General features: G+C 34.5%; 1 protein-coding gene across 1 annotated transcript in view; it reads left to right on the top strand.

Annotated features, from left to right (window-relative positions):
- The first annotated feature begins 3,702 nt into the window (after positions 1-3,702).
- Positions 3,703-15,767, top strand: part of LOC128162239 (doublecortin domain-containing protein 2-like) — a 56,613-nt gene continuing 44,548 nt past the window's right edge. Inside the window, exon 1 of the transcript XR_008240623.1 lies at positions 3,703-4,795. The gene's annotated coding sequence lies outside the window, so the exon portion shown is untranslated. The remainder of the gene's footprint in view (positions 4,796-15,767) is intronic.

Raw genomic sequence — 15,767 nt, 5'->3', positions numbered from 1 at the left:
CATGGAAATTCAGAAAGAGGCTCAGTTTGCTTTTTAATTCCAGTAAACATACCGACATAGGTGTAAACATATAAGAAAAACATCCTTAACAAAAGTTAAGATATTGTAGAATTATCTCAAACAAAAGCAGCAGTTAGTTATTTTACTCTTCTCTATGGTTATATATAATAAAATGACTGACCATTCTTCGTTATTATTTTGCAAATAAGTCTTTTGTTATTGAGGTGATTTATAACACATGATGTGCACAATAAAGTACAAGTATTTCTTGATGTTAGTTACCACCTACTTGACAGACGTACCAAACCATTAAACGTCCAGTCCAACCTTGGGTTTTCATAGGCCACTGAGATTAGATATTTTTGATTATATGTGCATGTCAAGACAGATTAAAGAAAGTAATTTGTCATTCTGTTTGAAACTAACACTAGGGGTATTTAGGAAGTGATGTTGATAAATTGAACCATTAATTTACATTATTTGAAACAAAGTGGGAGATTGTAAACATTTGTGTATCTAGAGCAACAAGGAGTAACATGAAAAATACTTATTTTAGTATGGATATGTTATCTTTCATTGGCGATGATTGTGACATCCTTGCGGATTTATTATTTAAGGTGCCTGCACTATACGTATATATACAGTGTATATCGTGCAAATTGAATATTTTCACACGATTTTGTTGTTAATTGTTTGGTATTTTGGTTTGGTTTTTTTTTGGGGGGGGGGGGGGGGCTCTTTTTTTTCTTCGTTTTAGCTCACCTGAGCTGAAAGCTCAAGTGAGCTTTTCTGATCACTTTTTGTCCGGCGTCCGTCCGTCTGTAATTAAACTTTTTACATTTTCAACTTCTTCTCCAGAAATACTTGGATAATTTCAACCAAATTTGGCACAAAGCATTTGTATAAATGAAGGGGCACACCCTCTTTCAAGGGGAGATAATTAAAATCATTAAAAAATTGTAGGTACATGTATTTTCAAAAATCTTCTTAAAAACCATTTGGCCAGAAAAGATGAAACTTGCGTGGAAGCATTCTCAGGTAGTGTAGATTCAAGTTTGTTCAAATCATGATCCCCGGGGGTAGGGTGGGGCATAATGGGAGTCGAGTTTTTACAAAGTAATATATAGAGAAAATATTTTTAAAATAATTTTTCTTCTCTGAAACCGATCGGCCAGAAAAGCTGAAACTTGTGTGAAAGCATCCTCGGTTAGAGTAGATTCAAGTTTATGCAAATCGTGATCCCCAGGGGTAGAGTGTTACCAAATTTTTATTTTTTTGGGGGGGGGGGGTCGAATTTTCACATCGAAATTTATAGAGAAAAATTTTCCAAGAAACTGGTCAAACAGAGTTCGAAAAGCTGAAACTTTTGTGAAAGCATGCTGGGTTAGGGTAGATTCAAGTTTCATAAAATCATGACCCGGGGACAGGGTAGGACCAGAGTGGGGGCTTTAAAAATGTTCACAGAAACCGATTTGACAGAATAGCTGAAACTTGTGTGGAAGCATCCTTAGGAAGGGAAGATTCAAGTTTGTTCAAATCATGACCTGCGGGGTACGGTGGGGCCACAATGGGTTGAATTTTTACATAGGAATATATAGAGTAAATCAAAATATTCCCTTCAGAAACTTATCAGCCAGGAAAGCTGTAACTTGTGTGGAAGCATCCTCAGGTAGTGTAGATTCAAGTTTGTTCAAATCATCATCCCTGGGGTAAGAATGGGGTCACAACGTTGAGGGGGGGGGGTCATAGAAATGCATAGAGACAAATCTTTTAAAACTTCTTCTAAAAACGATTTGTCTAGAAAAGCTGTATCTTTAGTGATAGCAACCTCAGATTGTCGGGTTATGTCCTATATATAAACAATTTTTAATAGAATTGCTTTTGAGAACTGCAATGCTCAACAAGTAATATGACTATAAAATCATCCTGTTATAAAAGGGACTTGATTGTAAACATAGGAATTTCCAGGGGGGAAATGAATTTTTATTTATACAGGACCTACAGGTATTATACTACATTGTCCAGATAGTTCCTATCATGACTGCCATTAAGCTGATTTGTTTTTTGTTGTGTTTTTTTTTTTTTGGTCAAACATGTCCCGTTTCGCTGGGACTTCGGTTCGTGAGGGTAAAAAAAACCGTAAGATGTCGATGAAATTTTATCATCCAGCGTACAAATAATTACATAGATGGTCAAAACTCTGGGCACATTTTGTAGGATATTCTACGTTAGATTCCTGGTGAAATCTTTGGTATACACACCTGGGAGATAACTGTGTTCCCTGATGACGAAGATGTAATAATATAATGACTTGTACTTTTGTAACCATCATTTTTTTAAATTCAAAATTCGCAGGAAATTACGTTTTGTTGTTTTTCTTTAAATACATATTGATTTAGTCTTGTGTCGTAATAATCAGGCTGTTAAGCACTGAACCTTCTTGCTAATAAGAGGCCCAGGTTTAGAGTCCGCGTTGAGACTTGAGTTTTTACTTCTTCAGACTTATCTGTCAAAGTATCTTGATATTGCCAGCCAAGGGTGGCGATCCGCTCATCTAAAAGAGAAGCCGATTGTCTCCCTTCGCTAGCGTTGTGATATACTTTGGGATATTGCTATGTATATAACAGAATTTGATATTCTCTAATGTACATGTAATATCTTCGTGACAATAAAATTATTTATCTTGAATTAGCGTTTAAAGTATACACTTTACCTTTTTGCAATGCATTTTTATTGAGAAGAGAAATATACATATCATTTCTATTGTATATAATGCAATCCATTATTTGTGTCTAGTAAACGTCCTTTAAAGCAACGTTCAAGTCTGTAAAGATTTTGATTACCGAGTAATATATTCAACCATTATTAAATCACCCCAAAAGTTAATTGTAACGTTTCTTATTTAAACTGTAAATATGTTGTTTGTATGCCTGAATTGCATCATTTATGATGATGGTGGTAATACTTCACGAAAATTTAATAAAAAGAACTTTTGTTTTATTGCTTGTTGAAGTTCAGTACTCTGACCGATATCTCGACCCATTGAGTTTCAAGACTCGCTTTCTTTCAAACGCATATCGGTTTGAGAAAAAGAACTAAAGAGAGAGAGGTGGAAAAAATTAATAACCCAAAAGAACCAAGAAAGACGTTCTTTGACTCGATATCAGCCTGATCTCATCGGCAGCATTAAATGGCTGTGGCGGATGTTTTGACTCCAAGGCGACGATTGCTGATGCCACAGATATGCAGCGCCTGATGAATCTTTATAGCTAGGTCTGCATCTGTGTAAGTAACTTGGTCCTAATAATTACAACAACAGCCAGCAGACTGATAATACTAACCACGTCTTTGCATGTTGGCAAATCGGCGGACGCGAAGAACCCGGTTATTTCTTCTTCGACGTTCGATACAGTATACATTGTATCCATCCTGCGATTTGCCGACTGCTTTGACTTGTTGCACAAAGAAGCGCAACGTGATCCTGGTTTTGTTTCCAGTGTTGCCTTTATCGAGCTCCAACCCCGCGTTTGTACCCAGCACGTCAAAAGAAATGCTCAAGTATCAACAAACCCTATAGAAAAATGTAAACCTCGGCCATTGAACAGATTGATTTTAACAGGCTGGTCGTATATCAAGTAGCGTTTTATGTATTTATCTGCTGATAACTTTTCGATCCTGTATGCTTAAAATTAAGGAATAAATGTAAACATGAATAAACACGGATAGGTGTATAATCTAACCTGGCTTAAATGCCTTATATAGCGGTCGGATACCTATCTTGACTTTATATGCAATACATTCATTGCTAACCAAGGTAAAAAGAGAAGGGAAGTCTTTATATGGAAGAGTAGATTCCACACAAAAATCTCTTTGTTGTCTTTGGCTGTATGATTCCTATTGACGGTTGTTTTTAACGTGTTTGGGTGACAAAGCTGTCAAAACACGAGTCGTTATTGCGTTAATACTCGGAATTTACTGTGTACTCCAACCATATTCCACCCGATAGTTTTTATTCACGATTTGGACTTATTTTCTCCAAGAAGCTAAAACAAAATCGATCTTTGGCGTTTCTTGGCCATGCTGGGAATTCTACTAGAATCGCGGGATTTACCTATGCCGTGGTTTTAGTCTGGATTTGATTGACAAACAAGAAGGACCTTGTTTACATCATAGGTTTGCTTAGATACGCGACATCCAAGGCTTTATTACAAGAATGGTCTAACTAGCGGTATACCGGAGTGTAATTATTGACATTTTCATTTGGAACTTTGTTGAGGACCATCACCAAAGAGCGCGCACTTGTCCGAGGCTTTTAAATGAATTAAGAAACATCTTTGCACTAGGACTCATTGTTCAGAGGAATTTTTTTTCGTGGACGTGTGTGAAAACGCTGTAAAAAAGGAGCTCAGAAAGATAACAAAAAAATACGTATACATTGATATTTGTGTATACTGTTGGCTGGTATTCTGCCAGAAAAGATGATGGAAAACCATGCATACAGAGACCCAGAACTTCCACATTATATGAGAGGTGCTGGTAAAGGTTTCACAACGCATTTCTACATCAATGGCGACGAGCATTACCAAAGTAAATCATTGCTAGTCAACCCCAAACGCTACAGAAACTTTGACACGTTTCTAGATGATGCCACGAAGTCTCTGAACCCCCGTTTCGGTGCAATTAGGAACGTTTACACTCCTTTAGGGAAGCACAAGATTACCAATTTCGATGATTTGAGAGAAGATGGGCAGTACGTAGCAGCCGGGGTGGAGAGATACAAGAAAATCGGCAAACCGTAAGTGTCTATTTTCAGTGCAGTCCCATGTGCATGTTAATTTACAATCATCTTTGGTTAGCATTGGTTTTATAATTGCTCACCAATAGACATCTGCAGCAGAATTGTGCTGTATCAATTTGGGTATTCTTGTGAACCGGGAACCCAATTTAACTACGGTATTTTTCTTGTGCTTATTTGATTCTTGGTTGAATTTCAAAGTTTAACCCATGCAAATACATCCCTTTTGCAAGGATTCAGTTAGTTTGATTAAGACTAACTGTTGTAAAAACTATTATATGTGTAAAAGGTGGGTTTTTTTGGAATGATCACGAATAAGTAATCTAAAATAAAAGTGTTATGGATAGGATTAACCAAGCGAAAACAATTTGGCAAAAGTCTGTGCGTCCTTCCACACTAATAATGAGTCTTCGCGTCTACATGCAAGTTTTCCCTTCCATCGCGACTTACAAAGTGTTTACCAAGTCAATTTAGATAAAATTCAAGGAACAAATACGATAATAAAATTCAGTTGTAAAATACCGAATTGTCACGCCATCTTCAGATAAATCTTAATCTGTATATATGCATGGGAACAACCTTGCATCTCTATCCTACCTCAATATCAAAGTCCATCGTTACATGTGAAATTGATGGTTTAACGTCGGTTTAAAGCACTTCTAAATAAAACATACGTATTATTAATATCCCGTAATGGATTCATTACGCTTTTAGACAGAGTTTTAAACATGAACGTGAATACAGGCAAGTTATTCATAATTCATGGACGTTTCATTTCTCTTTGACAAAATTTGAAATGTGAAATATTCCAAACTCGTTGATGCGGCTTGTACGTTAACAAAGACTTGAGCAGACCGTATTATTGGTCGTTTGAATGCGCTTTCTTTGCCAATGGAACTGTTGATAAAGGCTGAATGACTTAATGTAGAGAATCCGTAGTTTCATTTGAACGAAGTAGTTCAGCTCACCATAAATTTCTGCGAACAAGAACTTTATTCAAGTTCTCCAGAATTTTACAAATTGCGTATGCACTCTGTCATTCTAAATTTCTGAAATCGTGGATTAAGAATTCTACTGCTTCGATATACTTGGTAAAACGATCCTTGTTTTATCTTATTTGGGACTGATTTAGAAACATAATCATATTCGTTATTAACTTGTGATTTCCTGTCATTGACATTTTTGATTTGCAATCATTCATAGTGCCCTTTTCGGGTTTCAATCAAATCTTGTCGATATGGTTACGATTTGTTTCAATACATGTTTGGTTGATATGACAATATAAGGCGTGAACGTACCCCTTCAAGCTCATTAGCGCTTTTAGATTTGCTGCTATTGTAGTTTACGAACTTGGAGCTTGTGTCGCCCATGTGATTGCATACATAGGAAATGTTGTCAGAATGAATCAATTTTACACTGTTTGCACGCATCTTGATCAAACTTGGAAGGGGCTAATTTTGCTAAAAAATCGATTAAGATTTGATGGGTTGTAAAATTATGTTCCAAACATGTGAATAAAACAGTGATTTCCTCATTTGAATTTCAATAAATTGCCACCCTAACGTGTTTTTTTTTTCTTCACAAGACGTAAACTTCTAATCACCAAGGTGGATGTGTCGGAATAAACAAGATGGTAACAACATCAACCTTAAGTAGATGATTTGCTGATCTCGCGTGACATGTCGTCATATTGCATTCTTATTCTGTAAATATTGTAAAGAGGTGTTGTCATGTCATCTCTCTCTCTCTCTCTCTCTCTCTCTCTCTCTTAGCTATATGTTTAAAAGCTGTTGATTGCTTTGATTATGTAAATCTTAATATTTTTTTAAGATGCTTGATGATTTCTGCAAGAAAGTTTAAAGAACGTATACGCGGTAAATCAAGCACCTTGACGGCTGTAATAGTGATTTTTTTTTTAATTCCGTCGCGGAAAAGGAAACTTTAGCACTACTCTCACCCTGTGTCACTAAAACCATTAGCTACGATTGTAGAACTATATGAACATATTATTCAACAGCCCAAATCTTTAATAGAAAAGTTCTACTCATTTCATCAATATTTACTTTCGTGTGATTCTTCTTTGATATGCTTTTGTTGACTTAAACAACATTGATTTATGCTCTCTACATCTGTAGACGAAAGAACTTCCTGAAAATTTTCTTCAATACCATGGTGTACCAGTTATGTCCCTTTGATACAGGTGGTAATATCAGAGATTCTCTTATTTTTCATAATTAATAAAAGAAAATAATAATATAAGACATAATTCTATAGAAATAAAAAAAATTGAGATAAAAGGTCCAAAATTAATGTCGACAATAATACTTTTTTTTTATTCTTTACAAATATTTCTTTGTTAAATGATTTCAAGTAAAAATAAATACAGGAAATACTTGTTTGTATATAATATGAGATCGTAAAGAATATGGTCTTGAACAAAAGACAAAAAGGAAGAGAGTTCTTTTTTTTTACTGTTATTCCTTACCAAGGTTCAAAGGAGCAAGAGCCTGATTGATATCCGTATTTATTACCACAGTGTTGTGCGTTTCATAAGCAAACAGGAGTCAATTGGGATACCCTGTTAATCTAGACCTTATAGAATATATATAATAGACATTAAGGTAACCAAGGATACTAAAACCATTTCCTTAGATCAATAGTTTTTGATAGGATATAAAATATCTCTCTTTGTCTCTCTCTCTGTCTCTCTCTGTCTCTGTCTCTCTCTGTCTCTGTCTCTGCCTCTCTCTCTGTCTCTGTCTGTCTCTGTCTGTCTTTCTCTCTCTCTCTCTCTCTCTCTCTCTCTCTCTCTCTCTCTCTCTCTCTCTCTGTAATTCACCCTCTGTTCAAAAACATCTTTTCATGAGATTGTTGTCTCTTCATTATGGTTCCTTATATTTGCCTCCGACTTTGGCCTTCTCAAGCGGAAAACGTATCTGGTCTGTAATTACACTCTGTTCATTTCAATTATGCGGTATTTAATTATACTAAATATTAGAGATCACGCTACTTTTTTTTCTTTAAGGGTCTACGTTTATTTAACCTCATCGTGCAAATGGCGTAACCCCAAAGACTTTATTGTGAAAAAGTTGTAGAAAAAAATATATCGGTTAATAGTTCCTCTGAATTTTGAAAAACATAAACCCTTTCTTAACTTTTATTCTCCTTTTTCAATTAGTTACCCCACAAAACTAAACTACGTTTTAGTGGTACATGTAAGACGCAATGACCAACTTTAAAGATCTTCAGTCATTTCGGTAAAATTACACCACGTATTTCAGATTTAAACCATTGTTTGCCTAATGACTTTAACTGTAGGCACGTTTTGATAAAACGGCAGAATTTTAATAAAATGTAGACCTCTAGTTTGACAAACTTCTAAACATAGCAATCCAAACTTTATTACGTATATGAGTCCTCTCCAAGAATTTAAGAACTGAAGGTAAACCAAGTCTTAACATCAATAATGGTGGCCAGAATCCTCCGGGGATCAATATTAACTCGAGACGACAGAAATTAATTTGATGTCAAACAAATACAGATACTAATAGGATTTAATCCAAGTATTTATTAATTAATTAACTCAGCTTCTTTAGAAAATGTCGTGTATGTTGCTATGGAAACGCGTAAACTTGTTTCATTTTCAGATAATTAGTCATTCCTTAAGAGAGCGAGAAACTGAGAAAGAAGGATGGGAAGGGGAGGTTCATCTTTAGGTTGAAAGCACGTGCTTTAGGCAAGAATAAGGAGGTGAGGGGGTTCACATCTCTGAAGTGTTATTTTGGTTTGATTGTCATCCTAGGAGATTGAATGAATCCTGGTTTGATGTTTTTAAAAATTGCCATTCTTGTATGAAACCCAGATACACGTCCTTTGGTGACAATGCAAACTACGCCACCTTTTGCAATGACAATATAGCGTATGTAAATTCCTGTCCTGGGACTACCAGTTACAGGATGGTGTATTTAGGTTCTCACCCCTCCATATCACAGCAAGGTATAAGAGTATTCCCCTGTCCTCCGTGTGGCCACTTAAGCCCTAATCTATGTAGTTATGTTTAGAAATGTTTGTGAGACAACTTGAACGTTTTCAAGTGATAAATTTTCTGAGGGCACCCGTTCATTGAAAGCACGATTGTTCATTTATTATGGACCATATTTCTCCCCCCTTCCAACACAGACAGAGGGTGTCGTGTCCACGATACTTAGTCCAACACAACAGAACGCCAAACACTCTTTTCTGTATCCGTAAAGTCTCGCTGTGATCTCAATTACTACGAGATCTGGGATAAGCAACACGCAAACATATCCAAGAAAGGTTGAGATTGAAATTCAAACAATCTTTTGCGTCTCAAGAACTCATTTGCAAATTGCCTTTTACGTAGAACATATGTATATATCTCACTCAGACTAAAGAAAAGAGTGCAAGATATACTGGTAGGTAAAGTAAGAAAAGGCGTAAAATAAAATGGCAAATAACACGTACTGGAATAATATTGGTCAAGACATCGTCCAATGTCCAACGTTAACCAACACACCCAATTTCAGACAGTTAGGAATTGCCGGAATTTTCACCCTTGTTTTTATTACTCATTTGAATTTCTGACAAAATTAATATCCCTGAATTTTGCCAAATTAAAACGAAATCAGTCATAAATCGGTCTTTTTGAACCCTTTATTAAGGTGATGTCAAACAAGTACGACGCGACCTTATAAAGAACAAAAGTTTCATTGTCATGCGTTTCTTATACAATTAATCTTATAGTTTTGAGAAGATACATAAAGAGGTTAAACAAACCCAAAGTAGGAATGTGGGGGATTTATTAAAAAGCAAGCGATAGTGGGTCTGAATATAACCGTTTGTTAAATCTCTCTGTCATTATTTGCTCTATCCTATATTGTTACACTGTTGCATTAATCTTAAATGTTAAACGTTACATTTCTCAAGCTGTGTTTAGATAAGTGTGCCACCAGAGACGCGTTTTATGAGCAAAAAAAGTAGTGATTGTTGTTTTTCACCCAGAAACGTATTTTGGTGACCTGAATTAGGGCCATAAATCGTGGTTATTTTTTTACCTGAAACTCTTCACCTTCATTGTCTTTTGTCATGAACATAAATATATTCTAACATAAGTTAACAACACCATTGCAAATGAATGTACACAAAGCAAAGCAATGCAATTTTGAAAAATCTTCGTTTGCTTTTCAATCCAAGTAGTTATAGTAATTAATTTTTTACCCTTGAAATCATTCTTCTATTGATTAATATTATAAAATGCCAAATCAAATGCAATAAGAATATTGAATATTTTGCATGTAATCTATTTATTTTGTTTTTCTGTTGTTGTTGTTTTTCCTAAATGTAAATAAGGTGACATATATAAGAATGCCTGTATCTGTTAGTTGCATAGCAATGCATCAAAACCATTGGAGGAATGTAATTCCTTGGATACCTGAATAAAGAAGCCAGCCTTGCAGAGATTGCCATGACGACTACGAAAAAAATCGCCATCATTATTGATTACTTTAATAAATTTAATATACTACTAGTATCCTCGTTTGTGAATGGTAATGACAAGAAAATCTACCGTGATAATTCTGCAGAAGAAATGAACCTCCATTTCCTTGCGTATTACAAAATGCCATGCTTCTTGGATTTATTGCGCGATCTTAGAGTAATATTTTACAACCCCTCTCTATTTCTTGAGGGCCAATAGTTTGGTGTAATAAACAAACCCCCTCCACACATCGTAATCCATAGGTCAACATTTGAAGCCGATAGATAAATGCAATGGCCATCTTCTCCAACGTTTATCTTTCATTGAAACGTATCTTGTCCCTCTGTTGTAATGCTTCGTCTTTACTACATAGCTAATAATCAGAGCAAGCCATGTAGAGACCTGTTCACAAGTGTAAAGCAAATATTGAGGAAATAGTGGCGACTCTCGTCTTTGTCCTACTTTTCGACTGAACTATTTCCAGAACAGATGTCTTTTTTTTATTTTTGCACGTAAAAATCAAACAATCAAGCGCGGAATTATTAGTTGTTAGTCTTTGTGTCTGCACACTCCTCGACGACAGTCAGGTTTTCTGTTTTCTATTTCTTAAATTTTTTTTATTTTGTCACCAGCTTTAGACACTTCCTCGGTTGATAAAATTTTGAGACATAGAAAATAAAGAACAAAAGTAATTAATCAGCATCTGTATTACGGAATATTTGTGATCTGAATTAACGTTATTTGTACCATAACTATGTTGGATCAATTTATTTACTCATTGAAAAAAAGTTTTGCGTCACAACATCGGCAATTTTCTTTTTGTAAGTAGGATCACACATCACACAATTAATTTCGAGTACAGAAGCAAACAATGGCAATAAAATACAATGTATACCAATCAAATATTGCCTATTAGTCCGGCCAATTGTTGATGAAACCGGGAGGGGAACTGTACTCTGACTGTACTCTGTCAGTAATTCTGTTGTAACTTTTTCTCTACATGCACTTTTTTCGTTATGGTTTGGAGAATTTATTTGAAGTTTGCTGTTTAGCTTTTTACTGAGAAAGTACATATCAAGTTTGAGACATCTTAAAATAAAATGACCAAACGCTCCAGACGGACCAAATTACTGTTATGAGCATATAAAAATAAAAGCAACGCTGCGGTTTTTGCTGCTGTGTTTTAGTTGTTTCCATTACGAATAAGATAGACCTAAGTATTGCAGAAGGTTTTTGAAACTGTTCATACGCTTCTTGATTTGAATTTGAATATAGATAACTCGAAGAATACATGTAATTTATTTGAAGAAATAGAAGAATTGTATAATGTCAAATTTTAAAATATTGTCATTTACAAATATTTGAATTATTGAGAATCAAAATTTGTACATGACAACAAATTTTGATTCTCAATAATCTAACATTTTTTCAAAGGACAATATGTAAACAAAAATATCTTTACCAACCCGTGCTATTCAGTCAATCAACAGTTGATGTTTTTTCTTAGTTTAATTCTTCCTTATATAAATAAAGCTTGTGTATTCATGAATGTATCGCATGTGTGTTAACATATGTACATGTGTATATAGAACAAGAGTGCAATTGGTAAGAAACTATCGATATATGTAAAGGATATCGAATATTAACAACATAAATTTTATACAATATTGTCGGATATTATGAAGTTTACTTGATTTAATGTGAATCTAATGGAGAACAATACAAATAATTTACAATTAAACGTTTGCAAAGTGATGCAATCCTTAGACTTGAAATGAACTTTGGAAGCAGTTCAAGTTGGGGAGGAGGAGACAACATCACTTCAACTATTCGAATATTCACACATTACTAAGTCATCTATAGACCCGGGACCTTGGCAAACAATGAACAGCTACAGAGGGACTTGAACACACTAGTGACCTGGAGCGACATTTAACATTAAGAAGTGTGCTATCATGCAGTTTGGACCATCAACATGAAAGAAAGCATTCAACTACGTCATGAAGGGGACGCCACGAGAAATAGTAGACCACCATCGATAGTTAGGAGTTGAACTCGGTGACAATCCTTACAACCCAGAAAAACTACACAGGGTAACATCTATGATGCAAAAACTCAAATGGAGCACCATAGAACAGAGACGAATTTGAACTGACGTAACTCTTATGTACAAAGAACAGGAGCAATCATTGTGTTCATTGCCGATATAAAAACTAGGCACCAAGTGTGAGGACAAGGCGAGATCACTTTGACAATTTAAAGGTCTCGTTTATAGGAGTTAATTTTCTTTTAGGGTATTTTCATGTATACGAATTGCGAACGAACCAACAGTTTATTCTATATCAATTTGATTTTTTTTTCAATCTTACTTCAAGTATGTACTATTCTATTTCTAAGTCTAAAATGTATTTAATCAGTAGATTTCCCTTTGCTTTTCATTGACTGTATAACCATTAGTATATTTAGTAGCGTTAAATGGTTACTGAGTAAATAGCCCACATGAACCACTCCCTTCCCCCAAATGGGGTATCAATATTTATATCTGCCTTTTAATTAATCTCTCCTAAATTAAACATGTCAGCTGGGTAATTTCTAAAATGGCTCGTTATTTACAATCAATGAGTAAGACAAAAAAATCTTAAATCAATTATATATGCATGGATGATACTTCTATTTATATACATGTACTATATAGTATTTGAGAGTCTGACGTCATTCCAATCGCGCCATGTTTTCGAAAAAGCTGAATGTTTCGATCGATCACAAAATAGCCCAAACATAGTATTTTTTGTAAAATTATATAGTAAGACATCAAACGTATAGCAATGTAAACACTATCGTTAATTTTGGTGCTTTAATAAACATTGTCACTCAATGCCGAATGCTACGTTTGAGGGCAGTTTTATCATTTCAAGGAATCATTTAAAGTTAATCCATATAACTTGCTAGATCGTGATTTTGTTATTTCAGTAGCAGTATGAACACATAAAATTTCTTTAAAAAGAGGAATAAATACTTAATATATGTACATGATGAAATAGCAGTGTTATATTTCTCTTTGTGGTGTCCTTATAAATAAATAAATACAAGCGAAAGTGTTAAAACTATAATTATGTAAAATGTTTTCAGTTTTGTGTACCGTTGAGCAGAACGTTAAACTGGTTGAAGTTAAAGACAGTTGGCAAGTTTGGCGATGCATTTTATTTTTCTATTTATCCCATATGTACGAAAGCCGAGAAGGATCATTCGAGATTCGAGATTCGAAATACGAGAATCGAAATACGAGATTCGAGATTCGAAATTCGAGATTCAATATCTAAATTAACCAATCAAATCAAGGATCTGAAAATATGTATCCTAGCGACATCAAACTGTTCTAAATTAAAATCATACGTACATGCTCTTATATACAAATAAATGCTATGTTCACTTCTCCCTAACTAACTAAATAATTATTTGTATTTACTTTTACACAGAATATCTAAGTAGACTAGTAATAATGCAGTGTGCTTCGCGGATCTAAGTGATTTTGTTTGCCCTGGTGCATTTCCACCTGATGCGTTTGAACCCTAAGGTATTTCACCACCAGTAATAGTTTAAAACCCGGGTTTATTCACCCCTTTTGTTATGGTAGAGAACTTCATAAGGGTAGCTAATTTTTTCTGTAGGGGGTCCTAGGCCAATTTTAAAAAATTTTACTATGTAAATTTAATAAGCTCCAATTTTCCCGAGGAGGGGGTCCAGATCCCCTGACCCCCTCCTTTCTAGATCCCCGCATGAAGATTAGTACATGTATCTAAATAATCTACATGTAAATATAAATAATCTGTCCTGTTTCACTAATAAATATAAGCATTACTTATCGTTTTTATGTATGCATACAGTGATACACTAGTACTATGATTATAAACAAATCATTGAGATATTATCACATCATACGGAATTATCAATAAATACAATTTTTTTTTCCTTTTCCTCAGTAAACAACTTATTATGAGTCTTACTTTTGGAATTGTTTTCAATATAGAAGGATACCTACTCTCTACAATTAAAGGTAGGGATGATAGAGTGCCAATTTGTTCACATTGCCGATACTTGTGCAGAGAACAGTAAAATTCTTTATTTGATTGTGCATGAATATTTCAAAATTAATTGTTGTACATATATTTTGTTATAATTCATTCATTGATATATCAACAAGAAAGAATAAAAGCATATGTTTCACAGCCAAGTTAAGTTTCTCTGTAGTTTCCTACGCCCCTACCCCCCACCGCACCAAAATTGACAATAATTACATATAAGTCATACAAATGTTTACTTTTTTTTGTAAGTAAATCTCTAAAGATGTAAATAAGCACTGCAAACAAAGATGTGTGTATTTAATACTACTACATTACACTTAGCCAGATAAAATGTAATCAGGATGAAGCTACAAGGGGTGAGTGGTGCAAATTTACCAATTTGTCGCCATACACACAGAACACCAAATAAAGAAACTGTGAGTGGTGTGTGGAATGCATAAAAGATGGCGGCAAATTATCTCAAATAATCAGTGCAAAAACCCACAAATAGGCTGTTATTTGTTACATATCCTGCAAAAACATTGATAAAAAATGTTATCGTCCCATAACATAGCCGATTAAGTTAATGTGTACATATGGTCAACGTACATGTAATTCTAATATACAAGAAGGCGGACGTATCAGGAGGGGATCCAGAAAATTTAATTTAAAAAATGATCGGTTGAATTACATTAAATGCTTTGAAAATTGTTTTAAACTATCGCACGAGTCAAAATGCGTGATAGAAGCTATGTACAGTGTAATTGGAAACTTTCATTTTATATCAATATGTAGTATTACCTATTATAACAAATGAGAGTATAGCACAACTGCCACAAGCAATACATGTCCTTTACCGGCACCACCTCCCTCCCCATAAAAAAATGAAACAATTGTCGTTTTATTTGCTAAAATGTGTGTGGTTCAAGATTTTTTTAAAGGACATACCCGATTAGAATTGAAAAAAGAGTCGTACGTTTAAAACTAATTTTGTCAAAACTTTTAGAATCATTTGGTATATTTTTGTCCATTTGGGTAAATATATGCACCAGCGCAGCTCTAATTTATATATAATTAGGCCATAAATTCAAAATATTTTCAAAAATTAATAGCTTAAATTAAATCCAGTGGATGAAAGAAAAGGAAAGCAAGTCGAACTCGATGAGTGCTAATACCTGTGTTGAATGAATGGTACAGTAGGATATGCGCAAAAAAGTCCCGTCTACTCTTTCCTACCCTATAATTATTGGAATATTAAATCCGATTATAAGAGTCAAATTAAAAATCAAGTACGGATATGTACCTGTTTATCAAAAGTAAAACTACTCATAATTTATCTACAGTGCATCGTTATGGAGCCACACAGAAAGTTTTATATTAATTTGCCGAGCCAAATAAAAAAAACCTGGAAAAC

This window comes from Crassostrea angulata, chromosome 1, assembly GCF_025612915.1.
Source record: "Crassostrea angulata isolate pt1a10 chromosome 1, ASM2561291v2, whole genome shotgun sequence".
Taxonomy (NCBI): domain Eukaryota; kingdom Metazoa; phylum Mollusca; class Bivalvia; order Ostreida; family Ostreidae; genus Magallana; species Magallana angulata.
The sequence above is the reverse complement of the archived record's forward strand: the minus strand, read 5'-3'. Positions and strand labels throughout refer to the sequence as shown.